Genomic DNA, 13,394 nt, shown 5'->3' on the forward strand with positions numbered 1-13,394 from the left:
AGGTTTACAGTCCGATCGCCCAATTATGATGTAGGCAGTCGGAGAGTAAACAGGAGGGTCATTCCGGCTGGCTTCCGACAGGCTCAAGGAGCCCATTGGCCAGTCAGAAATCTTTCATTAATCGCCTATGGATAGTGTTTCTGCTGTCAGGATTATGATGTCGGTTTCCAAAAGGCTTTTCATGTCAGACTTTCTGACATGCAAAGCCTGTCAGAAGGCAACTGTGGGAGCTCCTAGAAGGGCCCCCATCCCTGAGTGGCCTCCAATTGGGGGCAAAGGGGGCACCTCTTAATCCCGCAAGGTGCCTGCCACGTGGTGCAGGGATTAGCAGAAGCTCGTATTTCTCCATGGGAGCTTGTGCTGTAGCCTGTTCCGACCACAGCACCAGCTCCCATAGAGAAATGGAAGCTTGCAACCACACCATGTGTGGTCGCATTGTAGTTGCGGTGACAGGACCGCCTACTCGAGGTCAGTCAGGTGTAAATGTGCTGTTTTTTGTTGTTGTTTTTTTTAGCTATTTCCATCACAAACAGATACTGGGCAGGCGTAAAACAACCTAAATGAATGTATATCTTCACTGTCAGTTTTCAAACTAATCACAGATCAGGATCAGAAGCCAAACATTTTGGATAATAATCAAATTAGTGTGGGCGTTGTAGCTTTATTTCTTATCACTCACTGTGGGATCTGTAGATCCTGAACAGATCTACGTATTTGGCTTATTTAATTTGTCAAGCCATCACATTTATTTATTGTACCATACACCACAACACAGCGCAATAGATCTGCAGAAGTTTCTTGAAATTGCATTGCAAACACAAATTGGAGGATACTGGTCTAACTTCAGGGACAATACGGAGATATCAGAACAACAATTATAACTCTCAAAGAAAGAAAAGAAAACAAAATCATACTTTTCTCCAGAGAAAACATCGATTCACTGGAAGGACCAGGGGATAACACGTTCAACATTTTACTCATCAGATTAACACATAGTGTCCCAATTGGAATGACAGGGGAAAAATAGTACATCATCATGTATAAGAGGGCTGTGGGAACAATCTACAAATCTTTTGAGAAAGTGTTTGGGTCACTAAAAATAAGAAATAAATCGAACATCAGCAAATAAGTTTCCAAAGGCACCACTGCAGATGCCAAACAATCATGAGCCACCACATATCATGGGCACCATTTTGGATCCATGGATCCAATATATGATTCATAAAGTTTAAAAAAAAACAGTTAAGCCCAGACTGCCAAGGTACATGATCAAAGGAGTTATGCAGTTGATTCTTTACTTTATGTGGGTACTGAGCTGTGTGAGAGTCCTCTACCCAAGCTTGCGTCACTTATCTAAAAGTCATGTAAAGCTGGTCAGTAACTACGGGACTGTTCCCATGGTCTGGGGGAAAGGCTATTCTAATGGACACAGATTAAAGCTATTTCAGGAGGCTGAAGTATGTCTTAACAAACCACCAAAAATGCCAAACAATTCACTGGAATAACTTTATTAAAGGAGGCTAATTGTTTTGTTTGCACACTTTATTCAAAACAGAGACTTTTGGCTATTAATGTTTGGTACCTGGAGCATTATAACACAACCCCCCAGCTGAAATTGAACAGTTGTGGTGATCAGTTGAAGCAAGAATTGTAGATGGGGCACTCAGGATTGAAGAGCAGGAGCAGAATAAAAGCCAGTCCCTCCACTCACAGCATCTTTGATGTAATTCATGCCCCTTGCGATCTAGGAATAAGGGGTTGTTAAGGGCAGGGACTTGCCAAAAGTCAAGATTCGTCTGCTGCATTCAGAACTGAAATTCAGTACCTGGCAGAAAGCAGGGCTTTTGCTGGGCATGGAAAAAGGCCATGGTCAGTCCCCATTTTGGTGTAGATATGTTAAGGGCAGGTCCTGGCTCTCCACACAAATGGTTTATCATTGAAGATCACACCAGTGTAGTTATGGTTATGTCAAAATTTCCATAGGAAAGGTATTTTTTGTATTCTTATTAACTTTGACGTCATTCAACAAATCTGCTCAAGACTTTCCAAAAGAAAAATACATTGACATCTGGTTCTACATGCATGTTATGTGAAGATCTGATAGGTGAAAGCCAAGAGAAAAGGGGGATCACACATTCCCCATTTAAATTCCTATCCGATTCTTTGCTATTCAATACATTTGGGACTCCCCTACTTGCCCCTTGGAGGGTCAGGGTGTTCTCACTCTACCCGTTATATCGTTTTCTAATTAATATTCAGGACAGGTTGGGGTGACTCCTGGACGGCCCTAACAAATAGGGAAAAAGTTTGTTTGGACAGCCCTATCCACTTTTGCAAAGGTTCCTGTGGGTCCTACTTTAAACATTTCCACAGTGCCACTCTCTACCTAAAACCAAGATTGCAGAACCTGTTTTCCCTTCTGCAGAGCCTCCTGTGATCACCCTACAGGTATGGTCCAGGAAATGAGCAACCCCTCTGCAGTCACTCAAAACCAGCTCTGGGGCAGCTCCTCTCTCACTAGGATTGGTGCCTGGCTGGCAAACAGGACAGAAGAGTGGGCTGGCCCTGGTGGTGCTACATCTGTTTGTAACAGTGGCCTTTTTGTAGAGAACAAGGGGATGATTATGAGTTGCAGAGTTGCGCCAGTTCACCACCGGCACAGCTATGTCAAACCTCACAAGGACTGCCCGCCATATTACAAGTTCAACTTGTGTATGGCGGACGGTCCTTTGCCTTTCCCATGGTGGTGCCTGGAAAACAAGCACTGCAATGGGAACGGCAGAAAAGTTCCAACACTGCATGGATGGGGACGTCAATACCATGCTAGAACTTTGGAGAATACAGACAGGTGGTACATGTTGTGTCCCCCTGAATGTATCCCCATGGCAGGGGGGCAATGGTGGCCCTGTAGGTCCCCCAATCTTCCTCATTTGCCTGCCTTTTCAGGGTGGTCTGGCGGCGGCAGAACTTGTAATATGCTCAGCAGGACTGCTCCGGTCCAGCTGTGCATCTTACATTATAGCATAGCTGTGCCACCACCAGGGAATGACTGTTCCTTGGTGCAGCCTTTGATCCTCTGCCGCAACAATCTTTCAAAGTCATAATGCGGCGGTCGGTGGACCGCCACGGCAAGTCTGGCAGTCTTCCAGCCCTTCATTTCTGGCACTGCATAGATAGTCATCCTGTCAGAGAAAGAGTATACCTCCCCCCACCCAAGACCTTTGACTAAGCTCTATTCAGCTCCTCAGTGACAGTTGGAAGCTCATGCTTTTAGAGGCTTTAGGCATGTAAAAACAGACTTTTAAGGGTGCCTTTTCTAAAATATTTAGTATGAATCTGGTTGCACTAAAGCTTTGGGTTTGTTACAAAGATTTAAAAAAGACCAAAAATTTACATTTTAGCTGGTTTATAAGTGGAGATAGCATTGTTTAATTTTAATGTTAACTCCAAATGCTTTCCTATTGAGTGTCTACTATTGCTACAATGAAAATAGCTATTGGGGCTTTGTCACTGTCAGGATATGTTTACATTAAACTTTTTTTTATATGTCCTACTTATAAATATTATGCACCCTGCCTTATTGGGCATTAATTCTATCTTAGGGATGACTATTCATTATTTAAAAATAGGGTGTGTTAAAAGAAGGTATATTTACAGATCAAATTTTCAATTTAAACCTGCACAGGCCTACAGTTATGTTTTGACTTTTCACTTTAGGTGTGACACAATAAGTGCTGCAGTTCACTAGTGACATTTAACTTGCATTCTCTGGATACACTTTGTACCGTATAGTAGGGACTTATAGTTAAGTTCTATATGCCATTTTTGACTGTAGACAATGTCAATATGTTTGGTGGTCATATCACAAGCAATAGAGCCTGGTTGGCAGAGTGTCAGTGCACAGAGTCAAAAGCCCAGCAGAAACAGTCCGAAAAATGGGGATGATCATACAAAAAGAGTCATTTTTCTACCCCATTCACAGGTATGGACAAATGTCATTGTCAATAACATTGTCACATACAAAAATATAATACCCCAATGCCTATGGAGTATTCGACCAACCTTAGTAGTAGATTCTACATTATATGTGGTCACAAACCCTGTTACAGTTTCGTCAGTTTTCTTTTCTCTTGCTTAAAAGTCCCTTCCTTCTGCCCTTACTCGTTATTCGATCAATGGCTTTATTTAAGCCTAATTTGGGGCAACTCTTTTCCCCTAACTACTGTATAGTGGTTTTTATTTCTCAAGTTGAAAGTTCACATCATTACTGCAATTTCTTTGGAACATTATAAGTTCTCAGTAAGGGTTCACCCTTAAATCTCTCAGGATGCCCACTGTGAGCATCAAGTAGGTCATTCCTCGCTGTAGGTTTCATGGACTTATTTGTTTCCAAATTATTTTCTCCAAACTGATACCTTAACATCCAGGAAATCAATAAGTGCAATGTTGCCAAGTAAATATATGTTCATATCACTCTAATTCAAGTGGTCAACAAATTGCCACGCTATGCTTTAAGGTCCCTTCCATAAAATGAATAAATCAGCTACATAAAGAAGCAAAATATGGACATGTTTAGTATATCTTTCCAAATTGTGTGAGCAGAATACCTGTTCCTCACAAAATCCCATGAACAAATTAGCAAAGCTGCGGCCGTGAATGGCTGGATTCCCAACAATGCAGCCAGCTGAGGCTCTGGTGTGAAGAACATGGCAAATTCCCTACCGCTAATGGAAAGGGGCGACCATTCGGTCCCCCCGAACGTATGGTGGAGTACCACGATCCCCCCGGGAAGCCATCTTGGGCGGGAGGCGAGTCTCGGCTGGTATGCCCGAAGCGGCGTAGCCGGGGCGCGCCTTTTCCCGCCCTGGAGTGGGTTGTCCTAGCCAATGACGCACTCGGCCACGCCCTCGGAGGCGGGCGGGGGCGGGTTGACGCCCGCCCTGAAGACGGATAAAAGAAGCAACAAGCCAAGAAAGCATCCTCTTGTTCCTGTGCTCTGAAGCTGCACCTCCCCGCTGCACGTGAGCTCGAGACGGAACGAAGAGCCAATTTTGAGCGTTGTAATCTTTCTTTTTGTCTTACAGATATCCCGTCTGAAGAATGCCTAAGAAAGTCGGAAAGCGGGTCAGTACCGATCAGATGCTCCGCATGCTCATGAAGGAGGTAGCCGATTTGAAGAAGCAGATGGCGGCTAAGAACGAGGAGGGAGGACCGAAACGGCCTTTGCCGGGAGTAGTCCCCGGTGGGAGAGGCAAGAGGTCCAGAAGGGGGGCGCTTGGGGGGGAAACCCCGGTTCCTGATACCCCACTTGAGGAGCCAACCCCGGTGCCGAAGGAGGGGAATCCGATCCCCGTGGTGGTCACCCCCGTGACCGGGGGAGATATGCCTCCCGAGTTAGTGGCACAATTGGCAGCGTGGTTGGGAAAAGATAGCGAGGGCACCACGGCTGACGACGCCCGGGCAGTAATGAGACAACTGCGGGAATCTAGGGAGGCTGGGAAGGCACCATCTTCTGTTACCCCGCCAGTTCCGGCGGGGGTAAATGCAACAGGCCCAGGTTCGGCGGCAAATGCAGCTTCTGGTTCAGGTAAGCGGCCATTGCCGATCGCGGGGGAAGGATCTGTACCTTCACGAAGGGAGAAGGTGGCTCAACATGTTCCACTGGAAATTAAGGAAAAGATTTGGGCGAATAAGTATGTTAATATTTTTTCTTTGCTTACCGACCATTACGAGATGGAGCATGTTAAGAGCCAAAAGGAGCTCATGCATCCGAGTGTTTGGCGCGCAAAAATGGCCGCCTTTAAAGTTGACGAAAACATTGGTACTTGGGGCAGAGCGTGGGGCATTTTTACCTCCATCATGGGTGAGCGCAGGCCCGAGTTGCTGACCGAGTTGCCTATTTATCAATCGCGTATCATGGAGTATTCCGTAGCGTATGGGGGCAATCAGTGGTTCTGCTATGACAATATTTTTAGAAAAGCTAAGGAACACGACCCAGTTCTGACTTGGGACTGTTACGACTCCGTGTCATGGCAAAAAATGGAGAGTACTGGAATGTTAAAAGTGCCATTGTCAGGGAGTAGCGGGGGTGAATCTTCCCGCCAATACTCTGGGACACCCTTTCGGACGGGTGCAGGTAGCGAGTACCACTCGAAGCCGAGTGGCAACGCAGGCAAAAGGGGGATCTGTTGGAATTTTAACAGAGGTAAATGTACGAGGCCCCAGGGGACATGCAAGTTCAGACATGAATGTGGGGGGTGTGGGCAGCCATCCCATCCTGAGTCCATGTGCAGAGCCAAAACGGGTGATAACGGTGGTAAGGGAAGCGCCAAACAGGTCTGAAATAGTCCGAGGGGCGACTTTACCTACTCCGATTGATACCATGGCAATGATTCCTTGGCTCAGTGAATACCCGGATCATGCTTCCGCTGGGGTGTTGCGGAACGGGTTTTCATATGGTTTCCGCATCCCAGTGGGGGATTTTCAGGGTGTAGCTAACTGTACGAATCAACTATCGGTCTTACAGCATTCGGCTGTGGTACAGGCAAAGATTGGGAAGGAGGTGACTCGAGGTCGTGTCGCCGGTCCATTTGACTTGCCACCGGTTGATAATTTTGTTTGTTCCCCTCTAGGGGTGGTCCCCAAGAAGGACCCGGGTGAATTTCGGCTGATACATAACTTGTCAGCCCCACGTGGTCTTTCCGTGAATGATGCGATAGACCCGGAAGTGTGTTCGGTGCGGTACGCATCTTTCGATGAGGCCGTCGCCATGTTGAATCGCCTGGGGCCCGGGGCGCTGATGGCAAAATCAGATATCGAGTCAGCGTTCCGGTTGCTCCCGGTACACCCAGACGATCAGCGTCTCCTTGGTTTTAGGTTTCAGGGTCGCTATTACATGGACAGATGTATGCCAATGGGATGTTCTATATCTTGCGCCTATTTTGAAATGTTCAGTTGTTTTTTGCAATGGGTCTTCACAAAGAAGACGGGTTTTCAACATGTTATGCATTATCTCGATGACTTTTTGTTCTTGGGGGCAGCCGGGGATCCAGAATGTGGACAGGCTGTAAATGAATTTTGTGTCTTGATGAACCAATTTGGTGTGCCATTGGCGCCAGGTAAGACCGTGGGTCCCTCGACTTCCCTCGAGTTTCTGGGGATCGAGCTCGACTCGGTAGAGGGTTGTTTTCGACTACCAAAAGAAAAGGTGAAAAAATTCAGGGCATCCCTTGAAACATGTATCAGTGAGACTAAAGTAAAACTGCATCAATTACAACAAGTGGTGGGCCAGTTGAATTTTGCCCTGAGAGTAATGCCGATGGCCCGCCCCTTTTCCCGCTCGATTGCACAAGCCATGGTCGGCCTGAAGGAGGGTCATCACCGAACAAGGCTCTCGGCAGAGGTTCGCCAGGACATGCGCATTTGGTTGGCATTTCTGGCGGATTTCAATGGTCGAATTGTCTGGATAAAACCGGCGGTGTCCTCTGAGGAGCTGGGGCTGTGGACAGATTCGGCGGGGAGTATAGGTTTTGGCGCCATATTCGACACACAATGGACGGCTCAAAAATGGCCGTCATGGTGGCATGAGTGCGGATTGACGAGGAACATTGCTTTTCTCGAACTTTTCCCTATTTTGGTGGCCCTGAAAACTTGGCCTGAGGGGTTCCGGGATCAGTCTGTGGTGTTTTGGTCTGACAACATGACCGTGGTGGAGAGTATCAATAGTCAGGCAGCACGTTGCAAATGGATGCTGAGACTGCTTAAAGAAATTGTGTTATTGTGCATGCAGTTGAATGTGCTCTTTAGGGCAAGACATGTCCCGGGGGTATTGAACCAAGCGGCTGATGCACTTTCTCGTTTCCGTATGCAGGCCTTTTGGGGTTTTCTGCCCGCAGCGGACCCGGTGGCAGCACCCTTTCCCGAAGCTCTCTGGTCTCTCGGTGCCCCGAGCTACAAAACCTCGTGGGAGAGAGTTTAGCGCCCAGGACAAGGAAGGCATACGAAGGGGCGTTCCGTTCCTATTGGTCCTTTTTGGGTTCTGCTAGGGGGGAGCTTTGGGGCCAGGAGGAGCTTGTCGTTAAATTTTTGCTGTCTTTACATCAGGCAGGCAAATCAGTAGCTACGGCCCAGAGGCATCGGGCCGCCATTTCCTTTATGGCAAGGGCTCATGGGATCCAGGACCCGACAGCGTCTTTCGTAGTCCAGAAAGCGCTACGGGGGTGGCAACGCCTTGAGGGTCGCAAAGCAGATGAGAGGCGCCCGATAGGTCTGGATAGGTTGGCCCTGTTATTATCCGTACTCCCTGCAACGTGTTCATCACAGTATGAGACAGTGTTATTCCGAGCCGCTTTTGCGCTAGCATTCCATGGGGCTATGCGGGTAAGCGAACTAGTGGCGAGGAACAAGCGGGATACGATGGGGGGACTGTGCCGAGAGCACGTTCAGGTCAAGGGGGAGACAATGACTGTCTCGTTTGTCAGGTCCAAAACCGATCAGGGTGCGTTTGGGGACTGCATAATCATACAGAGGATTCCCGGGTCCCCCATGTGCCCTGTGGTTTGCGTAGAGGAATATTTAGCGCAGAGAGTGGCATCATGGGGGGGGACCTTTTTGAGACACGCTGACACCACCCCACTGACAAGGTTTCAGTTCCAGCGGGTGCTTGCGATGTCGATTTCGGCCGCGGGCTTGAACCCCGGCGAGTTTGGGACCCATTCCTTTCGGATAGGGGCTGCTACAGAGGCTACAGCCAGGGGTCTGAGTGTGGAAGAAGTAAAACGTGTGGGGCGTTGGTCCTCGAACTGTTATAAAAGGTATGTGCGGTTGCACATGTTATGAAGCTGTAATGATGTACTCACGCTTCTTGTTTTTTGTTTGTTTTTTCAGTTGCGCAAGCCTACGAGGCGGGGCGGACTGTGCAGTCGACCCGACACCTGGGGACCAGCGGTCAGACATCACCGGCTGTGAAAAAGGAGGTGTGGGTCGTGGGCCACTCATACGTGAGGCGTGCCGCGGTCGTATTCAAAGCAGGTGACATGATTCACGTGGCTGGGGAATACGGGTACAGTGTGTCCTTCTACGGAAAGGGCGGGCTCTGTATTGACCAGTTTCAATCCTTTTTCGAGGGTTTGTTAGGGCGGACAAGGTCACCGCCGTCTATAATCATAGTCCATCTTGGGGGCAACGATTTGGTGGCCACTGGTAGACGACTTCTTCTTGAGGCAATGCTTTCTACAGTAAGTTGGTTGGCAAGAAGAGTTCCAGGGTGCACAATTGCATGGTCCCACATGATCCCACGAAAAGTGTGGCGGGGGGCTATTTCTGTTTCTGCTCTGAATCATTCAGTAAGGAAAATAAATAACAAAGTGAGTAGATTGTTTCGTTCAAGTACACTGCATTCTGTTGCGCATGGTTGTATCAAAGGGGACAGTATGTATTTGGGGGACGGTGTTCATTTGTCCCGGGTGGGGAATGAGTTACTCATAGGAGACCTCATAGCTTGGTTAAAGAGTTTATAGCATGACCTTTAGGCAGGAGTTGTTGTGGGGGGTCCGGATAGCCGGTCAACTATCCGGCCTGTGGCGGTAAGGTCATGATCGGTGAGCAGTAATTGGAAGATCCCTATGGGGGGGCGTCACCCATTACGGATGGGAGCGCTCGGGGGAGGTGGCCATTGGCCCCTCAACGGGGAGGCGGTCCCGTCTAAGGATAGGCCGCCGGAAGGAAAGGAAAGGTGGTCAAGGCCCCTTCCTGGATAGGAGGGGCTACGGGCCCTCCTGGGGAATTTCCCGGGGCCAGGACATCTGCGACGGCAGATGGGTAAGTTGTGTGGGGTTCGGGAGGGGGTTTACGCTACCTCTTAGACACCTCACACGAGTCCTCGGACGACCGTTAAATGGCGTCGAGTTCATTGGGGCCCCCGTCAAGTCCAAGGGAAATTGGTAGATGCACTTGAGGTACGCCTCTGTGCGGTTGGTCCTCTCACAAGTGAGGGTTGTATTTCTGGTTTAGGGATCTGACACCGGTTACGACCTTGCCGTTGGCCCTTAACGTTAGGATGTACAATTTCAAGTCAAATGTTTTGTAGGATGTTAGATCGGCTAGGAGAATCTTTGTATTAGAGATCTGTTAAGGTTAGCCAAACATCGTAATGTGGAAATGAAATTGTACATAATATGAAACTGTTATTTTAATGTTTTGATTTTGTTTCATATTTTAATAAATACGGCCGGGAGGGTCACTCCCTCCCGCCTTCCAAAAGTTCAGAACCGTTTCCGGTTTCCCATCCTTGGGGATTGTGTTGAGAGGGGGTGGCGGGTATCTCAGCCATATGGAAAGGGGCGACCATTCGGTCCCCCCGAACGTATGGTGGAGTACCACGATCCCCCCGGGAAGCCATCTTGGGCGGGAGGCGAGTCTCGGCTGGTATGCCCGAAGCGGCGTAGCCGGGGCGCGCCTTTTCCCGCCCTGGAGTGGGTTGTCCTAGACACTGACGCACTCGGCCACGCCCTCGGAGGCGGGCGGGGGCGGGTTGACGCCCGCCCTGAAGACGGATAAAAGAAGCAACAAGCCAAGAAAGCATCCTCTTGTTCCTGTGCTCTGAAGCTGCACCTCCCCGCTGCACGTGAGCTCGAGACGGAACGAAGAGCCAATTTTGACCCACCCACCAGCCCCTGAGGACAGCTAGTTGTTTTGAAATGAAGTTTTGATGTGGTAACTCTCTTTTCTTACAGGTTGTGACGATTGTCGTGATAATTTTTGAGTATGCAATAAAGATGGTCACTTTCAGTATGTTTTGCAAATAAAGTATTTTGCAGTAGTATTGATCAGTAATCATGCTTTTAATAGGCTATAATTGTTTTGTAATTTAGTAATTTAGGTAGATTTGTCGTATTTATTGTCGGGCGGTAAGGTCATGATCGGTGAGCAGTAATTGGAAGATCCCTATGGGGGGGCGTCACCCATTACGGATGGGAGCGCTCGGGGGAGGTGGCCATTGGCCCCTCAACGGGGAGGCGGTCCCGTCTAAGGATAGGCCGCCGGAAGGAAAGGAAAGGTGGTCAAGGCCCCTTCCTGGATAGGAGGGGCTACGGGCCCTCCTGGGGAATTTCCCGGGGCCAGGACATCTGCGACGGCAGATGGGTAAGTTGTGTGGGGTTCGGGAGGGGGTTTACGCTACCTCTTAGACACCTCACACGAGTCCTCGGACGACCGTTAAATGGCGTCGAGTTCATTGGGGCCCCCGTCAAGTCCAAGGGAAATTGGTAGATGCACTTGAGGTACGCCTCTGTGCGGTTGGTCCTCTCACAAGTGAGGGTTGTATTTCTGGTTTAGGGATCTGACACCGGTTACGACCTTGCCGTTGGCCCTTAACGTTAGGATGTACAATTTCAAGTCAAATGTTTTGTAGGATGTTAGATCGGCTAGGAGAATCTTTGTATTAGAGATCTGTTAAGGTTAGCCAAACATCGTAATGTGGAAATGAAATTGTACATAATATGAAACTGTTATTTTAATGTTTTGATTTTGTTTCATATTTTAATAAATACGGCCGGGAGGGTCACTCCCTCCCGCCTTCCAAAAGTTCAGAACCGTTTCCGGTTTCCCATCCTTGGGGATTGTGTTGAGAGGGGGTGGCGGGTATCTCAGCCATATGAGGCAGAGGAACATCAGGTCTAGTGGTGCAGTGCCTAGCTGATTTGCAGCAGGTCCATGGCACTTCTAAACCTCACATGAGATTCTTACAAGGTCATAAAAATTGTAGCGGTCAGCCATGTAGGTAGGTGAGGATGATCTTACCAAAATTACAATTGCTGGCACTGCAGAAGCACTTTTAGCAAAACTGAAATGCAAGTCATCCACCATTTCATGACAGTCGGTCAGTATTATTTTTTAATTTTGCAAAAACAAACCCTCAAACAGGCGATTTAAATATGCAATTAAAACAAATCTATGTCCCTGGCACGGTCCGTTGGTGGATGGGCTCCCGGAAAAGGCTACCATGTAACTGATGTTCAACCTTGTGACATGGGTCATCCAGCACATTCCCTCACTTTGAAATGAGGCGGGGGGCTGCAATCAAGACAAGGCAGGAGAACTACTGATTTATTACACTTCTCTCATCCCAACAAAAAAGCTTGTGTCTCCTGTGTCTCCAGTTTTGTGGTCACTCTTTCACCATTTGTGAACTGATTATGACACTTTTGGGCAGATTTCTCACTTACTCATGCAGATCAGCATCAGCAAATGGTGCGTAGCTAAACCCGGGCAGACAACTCCGCTCCGCCCGCGGAGTGTGCGGAGATTTGCCTTCTCCACGGAACGCGGAGAAGGCAAATCTCCGCACTCTCCGCAGCAGAGCGGAGCTGCGCTCAACCCCCATTAACAGGTATTTAAACATTAATTAAAAATACATTTAAAACCACATACCTGTGCTGCATCCCCAGGCTGCCCTCCTTCTCTTCCTCGCCATCTCACTAATCCTTGAGAAAACTGCGCATGCGTGCGCGCTTGCGCATTTCTTGCAAAAATGCGCATGCACGTGCCCGTGCATGCACACTTTTCTCAAGAATTAGCGATACAGCGAGGAAGAGGAGGAGGGCAGCCCAGTGACACTGCAGTACAGGTAAGTGATTTCAAATTTATTTTTAATTAATGTTTAATTACTTGTTAATGGGGGGGTGCAGGCGGGTGGTGTAGCGGAGTTTCATGCAGTTTGTTTGCAACTCCGTGGACCTCCACGTATCCCTGCTACACTAAGGACATGCAAACCGCAATGCATCAATGAAATCGGTATTAATTACCGATTCGGTAAAAATCGGTATTAAATAGCGAAAGTACGTTAGCGAGACTAGCAAATACCGATTTAGCAAATACCAAATCGGTATTAGTGAATCTGGTATTTGCGAAATCGGTAATAGCGAAAACTGTAAAAATACGCGACGCATCGGAAGCAGGCTGATGACATCACAACCAGGAAGTAGGACAGCCCATGCTCCATTCAGTGCCCGAGGAGCTCAGAGGAGGAGGCAGAGCACAGGAGCTGATGAGCCAGACTAAACCAGCAGCAACCAGTACTAGGCAAGCAGGTCAAGATGGAAAAGGAGGCCCCCCAGCAGGGAAAGGACACACACAGAAAGAGAAAGCGCAAGTTCTCAGATAAGGAACTCGAATTCCTGATTGAGTGTGTAACCAGCAACAATGACAAACTTTTTGGGAAGTTGTCGCTGAAGGTGCCTGAGGCTGAAAAAAGAAAGATGTGGCTGCGCATCAAGGACAACGTCAGTGCCTGCGGAGTCACCCACCGCAGCATTGACGATTTAAAAAAATGCTGGTATGATCTGCGTAAAAGGGCCAAGGAGAGGATCGCTCAGAGGGTCAAGGATGCTGCAGGC

The sequence above is a fragment of the Lissotriton vulgaris genome, chromosome 2_1 (assembly GCF_964263255.1).
Source record: "Lissotriton vulgaris chromosome 2_1, aLisVul1.2, whole genome shotgun sequence".
NCBI lineage: Eukaryota > Metazoa > Chordata > Amphibia > Caudata > Salamandridae > Lissotriton > Lissotriton vulgaris.